General features: G+C 32.2%; 1 non-coding gene across 1 annotated transcript; it reads left to right on the forward strand.

Moving 5' to 3' along the window:
- Positions 1-1,780: 1,780 nt before the first annotated feature.
- Positions 1,781-1,852, forward strand: Trnam-cau. Its single transcript has one exon. It is a non-coding gene; the product is annotated as a tRNA-Met (tRNA).
- Positions 1,853-13,719: the final 11,867 nt, after the last annotated feature.

A 13,719-nucleotide genomic window follows, 5' to 3' on the forward strand; every position in this document is an offset into this window, starting at 1 on the left:
TGATCTAAGTAAGCCAAAAATTTTGAGATGTACCTACATATGTAAGAAATTCTAACGAGTTTCTAAATATAAAGTTCGTTTAAGGATATAATAAAATAAAAAAGCAGATGTAATGATTACGGGTAATTTCTACCTAAGTATTTAAACTCATTAATCAAACGCGCAACCATGGCGCTTAAGGTCCAAAATCTCCAAATCAAGTCTGCATAGCTCAGCATTAGGTACTTAACCGGAAGAATTTTGAAATTGTTGTCTGAGACTCACTGTACTTTCTTGGTTTACCAACAAACTTACATATAATATATTTATTAATTAGATTTTAAAAATATGCTGTTGAAATTACATATAAACATTTTTGATTAACAACAAAACGATACGAAATATGTTATATACTTAGCCAAGATGTACATTATGCACATGTGGTAGTGTTACTTTATATGTGTTGTATTATGAGATTCACATCGATTAGGGACTAATCCTCTTTTCTTACTTACAAAAATAAGTATTAGCTAAAGGCAATAACGCGTCCCCCACTAGCAAGATTAACCATTTTAACGCCATAAAGAACGACCCGGCCAGGGCGCAGGTCACCACGGGGTGCCATTGTACAGTTTTATTGGTGTCCACAGACTCCCCGAGGTGACGTCATTGTTGCTAGACGCCAGCTATTTGGATCTCTACCCCACTACTTCGGCAATGATACGCCATATTTACTAATTGTCTTATTAAGGAAAGTATTTTAGTTTCTTTAACTGTCGAGCTTTTTGATGTGTAAAAATTATTGTTTGATTTTTCCGCCCTTTGGATTTCTAATTACGTTTTTGCTTAAATATTTTTATGCTATGACAAAAGATAAAATATTTTAAAGGTAAACTGTATAATATAAAATGGTAGTGAAATAACGAATAACTTTAGCTATCACTCACTAGAATTTGAATATAATAAAAAAAAATAAAACCTTGATAGAAACACGCTAACAAACATAGTTATATGAAAAAAGCTATTTCATCAATAATATTTCATAATAAAAAAAAGGAAAACGTTTCCAAAAAAAATTTGTATTAACCAAAAATTTCCTGAAGAATTAACGAGTAAATTTAAATCATACACAAAAGCAGTTGTGATTCAATCGTCAAGTTATGTGAATTTTATTTAATAAATACTCTTAAACGATTTTTCTTTTATGTAAAATAAAATTTGGAGCACTTTACAACTGCGGATTAAATCAAGCGCAAAATACTCATATCCATAAATGAAAAGCATTGAACTATAAACAAGTATCGCCATCGGCTACTGATATTATTATTTTCACGTTGTACAAAAGATTCATTTAAATATGATTAAATGGTACTTGTGAAATTCGAGTTGTTTGGCAAAATATGCTTTTTGAATTTATACTTGACTGAGAATTTGTTGAGATATAGTAGCAAAGAAATTGCAGATTTTTAATGTATTTAGATTTCCAAGTTAAATATTATAAGAATGATATAACTGAAATTTTAAAATAAAACAGTATTACAAGTCAATTTTAACAAATATCGGCATTTTTTATCTTTGGTAACAAATTATCTTGAAATTATGTTAAAATTTCGAAAATTATCTGTATTGTTTGTTAGATAATTTACAATTAATTATCAAAATCTCATCGTTTTTCTACTTTAAAGTTAGATATATTTAATTTATGTTCTTATTGATTTTGTTTAAAATAAATAAATTATAAAAGTTATGATATAAGATTGAACTGGAGAGATTGTATAACTATTTCACGCACCTCCGCAAGAGCAGAGTGGCGCAGTGGAAGCGTGCTGGGCCCATAACCCAGAGGTCCGTGGATCGAAACCACGCTCTGCTATAAACTTTTTTCATTTTTTATTTCACTTTAAATAGTCACATTTAAATTTTTTTATACAATTTTGACATTTTGCAATTTATTTTCCGCTATTTAAAAATTTATAACAAAATTTATTGTCTAATAGGTGATGTAGATGTCGCTAGTGTCGCTATCGTAAATTTCAAAGAAACGCAATATTTGTGATAATTAAATACAATTGATGTATCAATGCAAAAGTTATATTGTTGATTTATTAATTCTTTATTAAATTTTTTAAATGACATTTGATTCTTTTGAGACATCGCACATGTTGATCATCAAGATGATTTCATAAATAAATATAAATATTTAAATTATTAATAATTTAATAAATATAAAATAATTGAAATACTTAGCTTCGAACATACAATATTTATATGTACAATATTTAAAACACTTGAAATTAATCAACTGTATAGTAAACATACATTTCTTTGTGGACGCATTAAATGGCATTGAAACTCGTGTTTTCTATAAAATCCTGACGTCCGAGATTTGGGATAGTTGTTACCTAGATTTGGTGTTCTGATAGGCATTTATAAAAATACTAAAATTTTCAGTAGCCTCAGTCACTCTTGGGTATCTAGCTACCTTGCTATATTTGATTCATTAAATACACCAAGTCCAACCATTTAATAATCGTGACAGATGCAATTGATATTTTTTATTATGTAATTTGAAAGCGACTGCAACGATTACAATTCTTGTTATTCTTGCTCCCCTTAGGAAGTCAGCTGCATGTAGCATGATATTATCCTTAGCTTGTTTTAAGGAACCCTAAAGCGTATCCGACTGTGAACCAGCCATCGAGCCGAGCGCAGCCAGTGAGTTTTGTTTAAAAACAACCGACAAACAAACAGAATCGTTTGTTTTATCATGGGATATTGATAATTTATAACACGTGCTCGCTACGATGTTTTTTTAAACGTCCATCGCTTTATTTTAACGGGGAAAATTGGATACGATGGTGGAAATTGTGAAATGTTATCATTTTAAGTTTTTCTTGCAATGTTCGTTTATTTTTTACTTAAGTACACAATGTTTTTTCTCAGTTAAAAATAAACTTGAAAAAAAAAGTAAACTTCGATGACGTCATCGAATATAGCTTAAAATATGACGTTTTACCTTGTCTTGTGAGGAGAAACATCTAAAAATAAAAAGTAAATGCTTGTATGAAAGCGTTACTCTTCGAATGACAGCGGCTGTCACCCTTATAACTTTATCACACACCCTCCACGCGCATTATTATGTAGATTCCAATTTAAAACCACTTGTTATCTAGTTAGTGACGAAAAATACCTAACTACGGACCCCTAAATTAGCCTCCGGCTGCCAACTTCAGCATACATAATCGATGGCAATTGACAAACGAAGCGTTCTTCTGTCAAATTCTAGTTTTCAGAGTAACAAAAGAGATGACAACATTGAAGCCTGATGGAAAACTCTGTGTCAATCAATATTAGCCTTTATACACTCAGAATAGGATTGAACTAAAATGTTACTAACGGTTTTGCAATAAGTTTGTTAAGCAGTGCCTGCTATAGGACCGTAATGGGGGTCTTGTTATGATAATCGGTGCCCTGAGGCCCAGTAAGGGCTGCATGCTGCTAAGACCATTCCATGGAGTGGCCAACTATTGAAACCGTTATATCGATCGAATTTGGAACAATAAAAATTTTTGAATTAATAATTAGTTGTGTTTGTAAAAATTTTCAAATTTTTGGTCTAAAATATGTAGATCTCAAGTAGCAAATAAAAGAAAATTAATCATCTACTGCAGTATACTCATTATGATGCATAATTTCATGAATAAAGCATTCATAAGGTTTAAAATAAAACATAATTACTATAAATTTTAATAACTTTAACATTAGATAACGCGTTTAACAATTATTCCATTACTTTTCTTAAATATTAAACTAAATAAGTCACGAAAAGTTTCAATATAAGTTATTGTATTTGTAGTCATATATGTAGATTGGAAAAGTTTTTACACTCCAGTAAAATGCTACATTTATATCCCCTAAATATGTAATAATTAGCTTGGACGAGTAATATACTTAGAGAAACCTCTATGTATATTTTAAAAAATCTTACAATGTGTATTGAATATTTTTGATACAAGATTTTGTTCCTGATCAAGCCTTTGTACATTCTTATTAACAGATATAAAAGTGACTTCAGTTAAATAAAGTACAGAGAAATTTCAATTGCATCTAAATTTCAATATAAAACTGAAATTGCTACCCCTTTACATACATTCTAATATAGATTAATAAGGGTAAGTAGATTAGAATTTAATTATCAGGTCGTACTGGTGCAGTCAGGCAGTCAATCTCTCTAACCGAAGGGTGAAACGGTAATGATAGAAAATTTTCCGCGCAGTTGTGCCCATTTCATTAGCTCCATGATCATTATTAGGAGATTAAAACATCATCTATAATGTTAACTCTGGCCTTATCATCTATATAGTATGGTGTTGTATCCACAACTATATGAATTTCAATTGCGTGCGTAATGGGTTGTACGTGATGTAATTTTTTTTTGATTATTGATGTAGGTACTTATAATGATGATTTTATGTCATTTTATGATAATTGAATACCGGCAAAGAGATGAGGTGTCTATTTAACTGTATTTCTTCCTTACTGAGGTTTGCCCCCAGTCCTCGTGACATTTGGTTAGTTTTGGATTAAAAAAAAAACATTGTACTCGACGGATTAGGTCTTTCCCTAAACATCAAGTAAATTTCTTCAATGGCGAATTGCTGGCTTATAACTATATTATAACTCATCTAAAATATTTTATATTTTAAGCAATTTTAATATTCTTCCTTCTTTACCTACAGCCAGGTAAATCGTGCAGAAGTTAATAAACCGGTAACTGGTACCTTGGGAGAGTTCTATGAGGAAGTGGAGTAAGATAGTCTGTATGATAACGATAATGATGATGTTCTATAATAATTATTTGGTAGTAGGACTCTTTGTGAGTCAGTCTGGTAAGCAATGCTTAGTACTTCTGTGGTCCAGTTTTAAGAGTTTAGTATGACAGTGTAACACGCCACAAGTAAAAAAAACATACTAGTTCTCAAGGTTGGTCTTATGTATGACGTAAAAGATTGTTAAATGTTTTAAGTGCTGTCTTTGAGCGGTGGTGACCACTTACCATCCTTTGCAAAGCCACTCCATTTGTAACCGCAGTGTAGCAGTCGACTAAGGAAATATTGGTAACAGTATGGGTAGTGGGTGTCTTTGAGGCACTTTCAAACAACGAGTATGATGGAGATGAACACACCGACCTGCGAAAACATTTCCAAGTTAGGTTGGCATCGTCTATAAATGGTCGTAAAAGTCTGACAATGTTTCCTGGACCTAAATAAATTAGATAAGATCAAGCGAATAATGATCATGATAATGATTGATTTTTTTAATAATTTCGTTTGGAAGAATTTTAACTCCAACTGCTGGCAGTTTCACATGAAGCTACTAAGTAGACTCTCAAGCTTTTATTGCTTGAAGCGGAAACGCTGTGTATTCAGAATATGACTAGTTAAGCGAATTAAAATGACGTAATGATAATAATAAGTTATAATGTTACAATTTTGTTAGGTAATCAAACCACAGAATAAACTCATATGCCTATTCTTATACTAAGATATAATTTTAGATGAACAAACTATGTTCTGATTAAAATTTAAGTATCCAATTTAAAAAGAATACGTCCAATTTTGTATGTCATTAAAATCTACGTTATCTTCTTAGTCAGCTGAGAATTAAAGGTGAGAATAGTTACGTGCAAGTATATATCACAATGGATGAAACTAAAACTAGGACAAAGGCACTGTGCCATGTCACGTCCACACATGACGCATTCCGAATGCCATTCTTGAACCTTGATGAGGTCGTTCACTATTGCATATGTTCTCCAGTTAGGAAGGTATAATTATAACTCAAGATAATTTGTTTATTTCGATCCAACATCAAATTAAAAACCTCATGTCACATCAAAGTAAGCGTACAACCTTATCTTATAGCACTGCCTTTGTTTACTTACGTTCTTACACGCGATCGCGCCGTCCCCCTCCTTTATCTGCTATCTCTGTCACATTTTGACAGATCGCCGTACCACGTGACACGTCACTCGTCACAGTTTATCGCCTTCCGTGATTAAAACAATCGTGTAACGAAACACGATATGTGATTATGAAACGCGATCGCTGTAACATTTTTCAGTAACGCTTATAACGATTGAAGCAGCGAGTTGGCTGAAAGACGTGGCCGCACTGGCTGGATGCGAGCTCCTCTCGCTCGTTCGACTAAATTTTCAATTCAAACAGGGTCTTTATAAGGGTAGTGACGCTGTACAAAATTTACATATCGACGTAATAAAGCAAGCCGGCGCCCGATTTAAATTCGGCGAACGTTCCGCTACGGATCTCGCGTCGGAAAAGTTTTCTAGTAATGAAAAATCTTCGTTAAGATTAATATGAGTGGTCGCTGTACATTTTATTTGTTCCGAGCACCAACTATACTATGACTTCAACTTGATTTCATACTATTGCATAATGTTGTATAAATGTTCGTTTTATATATTGTGATAAAGTAAATTTACAATACGAATTGAATAGTTGTTTATTTCATAGTAGTGCTTAATATTTTTTTAAATCACGCAATTAATGCCATACATTTTTACATAATATTTTTCCATCTCATCTAGAATTACATGGAACACAATGCCTTTCATTTTAAAGAAACAGAGGAGATATTGTTTTTCTTACTTTATAGACAATTTATGTATCAATAATATATGCAATTATTTTTCAAAAACTGGTTGTTAAATATATCATAAACTATCTCTATTGTTGAGATTCTAGAAAAATATTTAGTAGTTCTATTAATTAGCGTTGGATGTGGTCATGGTCGTAATTTATCACGGCTGTTCGTACAAAAAAGATTGTAAGTGTAAATTTTAATTAAAAGTAAAAATTATACGTACATACTTTTTTAAAATTTTCTAGCGAATAATTAGAATATTAAGGATTTCTATATTATTTATTTATTTCATATAATTAAGTTTATTAAACTATAACATTATTTTATATAAATGAGAAATATGATTAGTATTAAAATTGGTTTGAGTCGAGGTTGAAATGTATTTACAAAATTATTGGGCAATTTTACTTGCAAAGTTAAAATGTTATTGTAGTAGCCTATCTATCACGAATTATTTTTTCCGTTGCACGTAATTTGGAACCGGTGATATCTTCTAAAGTATTAATTCGAAGGATATAATATTACAGATAACTTTAAACAAAAGTTTTCAGTTCGGAATATGTTCCAAACCCTCTCCTTAATGAAAGAAGAAGCCTTATCTCAGCAGAGGGAAATTTAAAGGCTGTTACTTTACTTTTTTTTTATAGTTCGATCATAGTTTTATGCATTAAAAAGAAAATGAGTTATGTTAGTAAAATAGATAATACTATTATTGAGACAATGATCAAGCGAGTCGGCGTGAACATATTAGTTTAACCATAACACCGTAATCATATGAAACACAGAACTTGTAATAAATCCTGTATTTATACAAAAAAGACAAAATGATTGATCGCCATTGAACCGTTTATGTTAATGTATAATTATCGTTATAATATCCACTATATCTTGCACATATTAATAAAGTCGGCCTATCAATATTCATGTCATGTTTATTACTCTAAGTTATCTTTTCGATAAAATAATTATGTATTTATTTAAATTATTTATTGCATAAAAGCTTAACGCTACTGCATTCTGTGGTAGTCAACCTTATGACGTATAGTTATACGTATAACGTATACGTTGTTTTATACGATCGACACAATTTTGTCATATGTTATTGTTTACGTAGTTTGGAAAAAAAAAAAAATAATAACTGTTTTTTTGAGCTGAATTGGCCCAGTGGTTAGAACGCGTGCATCTTAGCTGATAATTGCGGATTCAAACCCAGGCAAGCACCACTATATATATGTGCTAAATTTGTGTTTATAATTCATCCCGTGCTCGGCGGTGAAAGAAAACATCGTGAGGAAACCTGTATGTGTCTAATTTCATCGAAATTCTGCCACATGTGCATTCCACCAACCGGCATTGGATTGGCAGCGTGGTGGAATATGTTCCAAACCCTCTCCTTTATGGAAGAGGAGGCCTTATCTCAGCAGTACAGGCTGTTCCTTTACTTTAGTTATTCCTCTACATTAAAGATTTAGGTTATTAGGAATAATATCAACGTTGGGAATCCTCGAAATGTGTCATATTGGTTCAGAATCGGCTTGACTTTAACAATTAAATCGGATTCATCTACCTGCCGTACGTCCGATACTCCTTTTCTCGCGTCTCGGTCATACTACACGTGACGCCACTACTGCAAAAGCATGGATAAGTCTATATCTGATTACCGCAACTCCTTTCGATCAGCCGGTAAGGTGTTCAGCGATTACAGCGATGGAGAAAGTTGAACATGATGCAGTGTCCGGTAACTAAGGAATAATTAAATATTTCAGAGTAGTAACATATATTACTTCAATGAAGATGTTTGTTACATTTACAGCATTTTATTCATGATACTTATATTTTACAGCTGTGATCCAATTTCTTTTTTGTTTCTTAATATGATATATCGTGATGTGATGAATTACAATGTTGTTGATCTTTGAAAGACTCGACATCACTAAATGAACGTGTAAAGAAGTTTTTTACTGCAAACTTTATACGTGCCAATTATTGGCGAGTATAATTTTATATATGACATTAAGTACACACTAGAAAATTATATCAAAGAAAAAATAACTACATAGAAATTACATGAGTATTATTATGAACCAGTGATGCATTGACCTTAGACATTATGCAAAGATGCATATTATTTCACTAGATATACCAAAGAATCCAGTGGAGCAAATTACGAATAACTCTTCGATATTTCAATACAGGAGGTTCAAATTTAAACAGACGCGAATTACGTTAAACAAGCGAACGTTGATCGAGGCCTGCCGTTTGCGGCCAGTATCGATCCCCGTCGCCCCCAACTTTGTTGACAAAGGCAGGTTCTTAAGCCAAATGAGATGCACCCCAAAGAATATTATGGGCAGACATCGTCCCACTATCGCTAGATATATTGAGATCCACGACCTTATATCTGTATTGATCTTTTAACTGAGCGTCACCGGATTTTGTACACGTAAACAGTGCGTTCGAAATATTAATTATATTTGTATGTGACGCTATTTGCCAATTATTACTTGCTACAGTTTGTAGGTTACTAATGTATTTTCTTTACATGTTTCTAGATAAAGGCTTATTTATTAACAAATTAGCTGCATATCATAAATGTAACGAATGTTGTTTTATGTAAAACTAAAAAGAGGATAGCTGTATTATCGTCTTGAGTTGTTCCGTCTTGGCAATGAATCACTGTCTGAGCTTATGTCATGAGAATTCTGTGCCAAGCTTGTCATTCTTTTCCTGTAAATAGGTTATAAAGTTCGTGTCGAAACTAATTTAGCAAATTACGATATTTAAATAAAATTATTATGATATGTTCTTTTCTCGATGTTATTGAAATGTAATGATCAATGGTAATACATGGTAATTTCATAATATATAAAATCGTATTATTGCAGATTGTGATAGTGAAGTTTTATTTTATATAATTAGAATTTTTTTAGACTTAAAGTCGGACTGTTTCTTGATGTAGCATTTTATATGATTTATTACAGATTTGCAAAGATAATATAGAGTTCTATCAGATTTATTATTTATTCAGTAACTCGTATCGAGATTTTTCATATCACTATTAATGGCAAATTATAATTCTTAAAAAAAAAACTGCCGCTGTAAAAAGCATATATAGATTTATTAAAATGTAAGGAATTTAACTATGACCCCGGTATCTCGTATGCACTTTACCTCATTATTTTTTTAAGACCTTATTAGGAATAACTTTGTTTTATTTACGAAACCATTTTATTCGATAAAAATTAATAAAATAAGATTAGTTTAAAAGCCCATTTGCAGTTGTGTTCTATATAAGTTGAATTATTAAGCGTAATTTTATTCAACAGATGCAATATTCTTTAATAACACCAAGTAAAACAACTTAATTTAGTAATAATAATCTTTTTACGTACGCAATACGTAATTATAAGCAATATATCAAGTAGATAGGCATGTGAACATCCTATCGATGTTCGCGTTGCAAATGTTTTTCATAAGCGTAGTTTAATACGCCCGAATAAATTCCCGCTCCGGGCAATGTTTATCTTTATTTATTTACGTGTTAGCGAATACATTGCTATAATGCATCTCTTTGATCCGTCCGCATGCAAACACCCAATATTCCCACTGTCCCCCGAACATGCAAATTTGTCAAACAAAAACAAGGGTGTCCATAATGCTCTTAATGCTTAAAACACCATTAATATTTCAAATCACCTACATAAAAATATTCAAATCGAAGCCACTTAAGCTAAGCTGTGTGAGGACGTCGCAGTTTTATCTCTGAAAGCGTGTTCTCTGCTTGTGACACTAATTCTTTCCTTCGCCGAAGATTAAAAAAACTCATCCGAAAGCACCAACTCTAATTTTCTAAGTGAAATGTAAAAGTTACTGAACGTTTAATATTTTTTCGAAGATACTTGAACCGTTTTACATACATAGAAAAGTCGAATTCCCACTGTCACTGGCTAGGGCCGATTAAAATCTATTAGTGCCACCACGAAAGGGGAGTGCTCATTAATATTCACATCACGCACGATTCGTATACGCAAACGTGTAATCTTTTTATCGTCGCGTCTGGCCGTCGCGGGCGTGCTGCAGACAAAGCGGAACATCGATAGTCGATGAAACGTCACACGCATCACTAAGCTGTGACGTCCCACTGACCTCTATACTGCGACAATTGTTGGAACATCGACAAGATCCTCTCAATATCTTGTTGCACACAATAAAAGACATCATGTTTTTAGCTGAATTTCATTTTGTGGACGACTATCATAATGTATGTCAACAAAGTTATGATAATAATTGTAAAGATGATGTATGGGTCATCTGGGAGATATACTGGGTTTCTAGTTTTTTAAATCATATATCTTTTGGGTGGGCATCAGCAAATGGATTGGCTGATGGTCAGTGTTCGCGTCTGCATACAAACATTGACATTGTAATTACCTGTTATTATATGATGTAATGTAACTTATTCCTTATTACTTATAATTCCCATAATTACAACCCTAAGAAATAAGTTGTATTTAAGAATAAAGGAGCGGGTGACTATGTCGTATCTAATCATATTGACGAGTTTGCTCACAGACCTACCAATAGGTAGTTATGTATATGTATAACGAGGATTTTGTAAGGTTTAGACACTAACAATTATGTAATATTTTAAGAGTACCTAATATTCAATGCTTATACTCAAATACAACTAATGTACTTAAATTATTTATGATATCAACTTATTGAATTTATTTAAGGTTTAGTTTTTAGTTATAAGATGTATATGTTTATAATTTTTCTTATACAAATAAATAACTATGATATTAATTATTCCACTTCGGGTAATTTGATAGGCGTACATTTGCAAATTGCGATCCCGGCGTAATTGTGAAAGTTGTTGCGGGATCGGCTCTACAAATCCCGGTTTACGGGATTGGGATCTTAGCGAACGCCTAACTTACCTGTCTCTGCTTACATTGTGTGTGCTATTTACTAGATCTGCAGGTAAACGAGGCGTTTTACAATTAACGATCATTCAAATACATTTTACTGTGAAGTGACATGTTAATAAAGCTATACTTTTGGAATAATATGTAAACTTATGATCTTTAATTAACAAAGGAATTGAAATTTGACACTTATTTGTGAGCTTCAGAGTGCTCATACACTCTATGTAGAAGTAGATTATCTTATTTGTTCATGGAAATAAGTAAAATAATTTCCACATATATTCCCAAAAATTAGCAGTTTATCAGGATATCTATAATTATAAGATTTTAAATTAACATGGTTATTTTTATTATTAAAGTTGTTGATTTCGGGATATTTACCATGTTTTTTTTTTTATTTTGTTCGGTGTACATCAACATCTACCCGCAAACTTCGGTCTCGTGAACAAGACATTCGTAGATAATGTCGAAATATCAAGCTACACCGAACAAAAATAAAAAACATGGTAAGTATCTCGAAATCAATAACTTTAATCTATTAATGGGATAAAAGGAAGTTTTAACTGAGATTTAGTCTCCGTTGCACCTGTCGTAGCCCCGAGTTGAATCTTGACTTATGTATGCATGAAATAAACTATGTACATATATTTTTAATTGCTGAAATGTACTTACGCCTCTAATAAAAATTGTCTATTTGAAATTAAAATGAGATATAATATTTAAGATGAGATCATTATGGAACTACAGATACCTGCATATTTAAAATTGTAAATCTATTCATATAATATTCGTACATATATTCTGTATATTATATATGTACATACGTGTACACTGATAACTTCCTTCTGTATTGAACCTGTTAAAAATCGACAAAATACATTGCGAAAGTTAAAGCGTACAGCTGTCAGGATAGTCAAAAAACAGGAAGGTCAAGTGCCTTTTTGTTGAACAATTTAATTCGCAGGTGTACTTACGATTGGCGTTTCGAAAGTAGTCTGTTTGATTATTTCATTTTTTCTTCGCGATTGTTGCAATAATTTCTGGAAAACATTTGGCTCTTACTTTATAAAGTTAATGATAATATATTGTGTGGATCTGATTGATTGATTCAGTTTCATTATTCAATTATAAATGTCAAAGTATTATACTCGTTGACAGTCAAAGTAAAAACGTTCTACTCACGTTCTCGTAGTCACTATATATTTAGGTATGTAAATTAATTTTTCTAGTCTTTATAACTGATATTATTATATGCGTAAAAATAATAATAATGACATAACTCTCACAAATATACATAATAATATAGGTATTTAAAGTTTTGTTTGCACATAAAGGTACATCTGTATTATAATACAGATTTATTAAAATAAACTTATAATATGGAATACATTCCTTACAAGTTTAATTAAATCAAGTGTCGTGGGTTGTAAACGCAGTCGAAGTCGACGTCTCAAATAGAATAACTTAGAGCCGAAAACTCGATTAGTCTTGCAGCTCGAAGCGACTTATACGATATACGTTATAGACTCGGCGTACGGTAGCTATGTGATAAATATGAATATGTTATCCGAACCGAGTCGACTCAATTGTTAGAAAACATGGATCCTAATCAATAGCTGGTTGGAATACAGGTAACTAATGTTGTATTTTTGATGTGGTATGTAATATGGTAAAAATTATGAAACTTTCCCGACTCGAGTCGAGATGGCCCAGTGGTTAGAACGCGTGCATCTTAATCGATGATTCGGGTTCAAACCCAGGCAAGCACCGCTGATTCATGTGCTTAATTTGTCTTTATAATTCATCTCGTGCTCAGCGGTGAAGGTAAACATCGTGAGGAAACCTGATTGTGACAATTTTCATAGAAATTCTGCAACATGTGTATTCCACCAACCCGCATTGGAACAGCGTGGTGGAATATGTTCCAAACCTTCTCCTCAAAGGGAGAGGAGGCCTTCAGCCCAGCAGTGGGAATCTACCGGCTGTTGTTGTTGTTGTTCGAAACTTTTGCTCAAATATAAGCCTATCTATATCTTGTATGACTAGACTACATCTTGATACTCACGTGCCAACTAATTGATTCATATGTGGTTGCAATTCGTCCAAGTTGCGTTTGATCTGAAATTTGTGTTAGTTGTATGTACAAAAT

This window comes from Vanessa cardui, chromosome 6 (genome assembly GCF_905220365.1).
Source record: "Vanessa cardui chromosome 6, ilVanCard2.1, whole genome shotgun sequence".
NCBI lineage: Eukaryota > Metazoa > Arthropoda > Insecta > Lepidoptera > Nymphalidae > Vanessa > Vanessa cardui.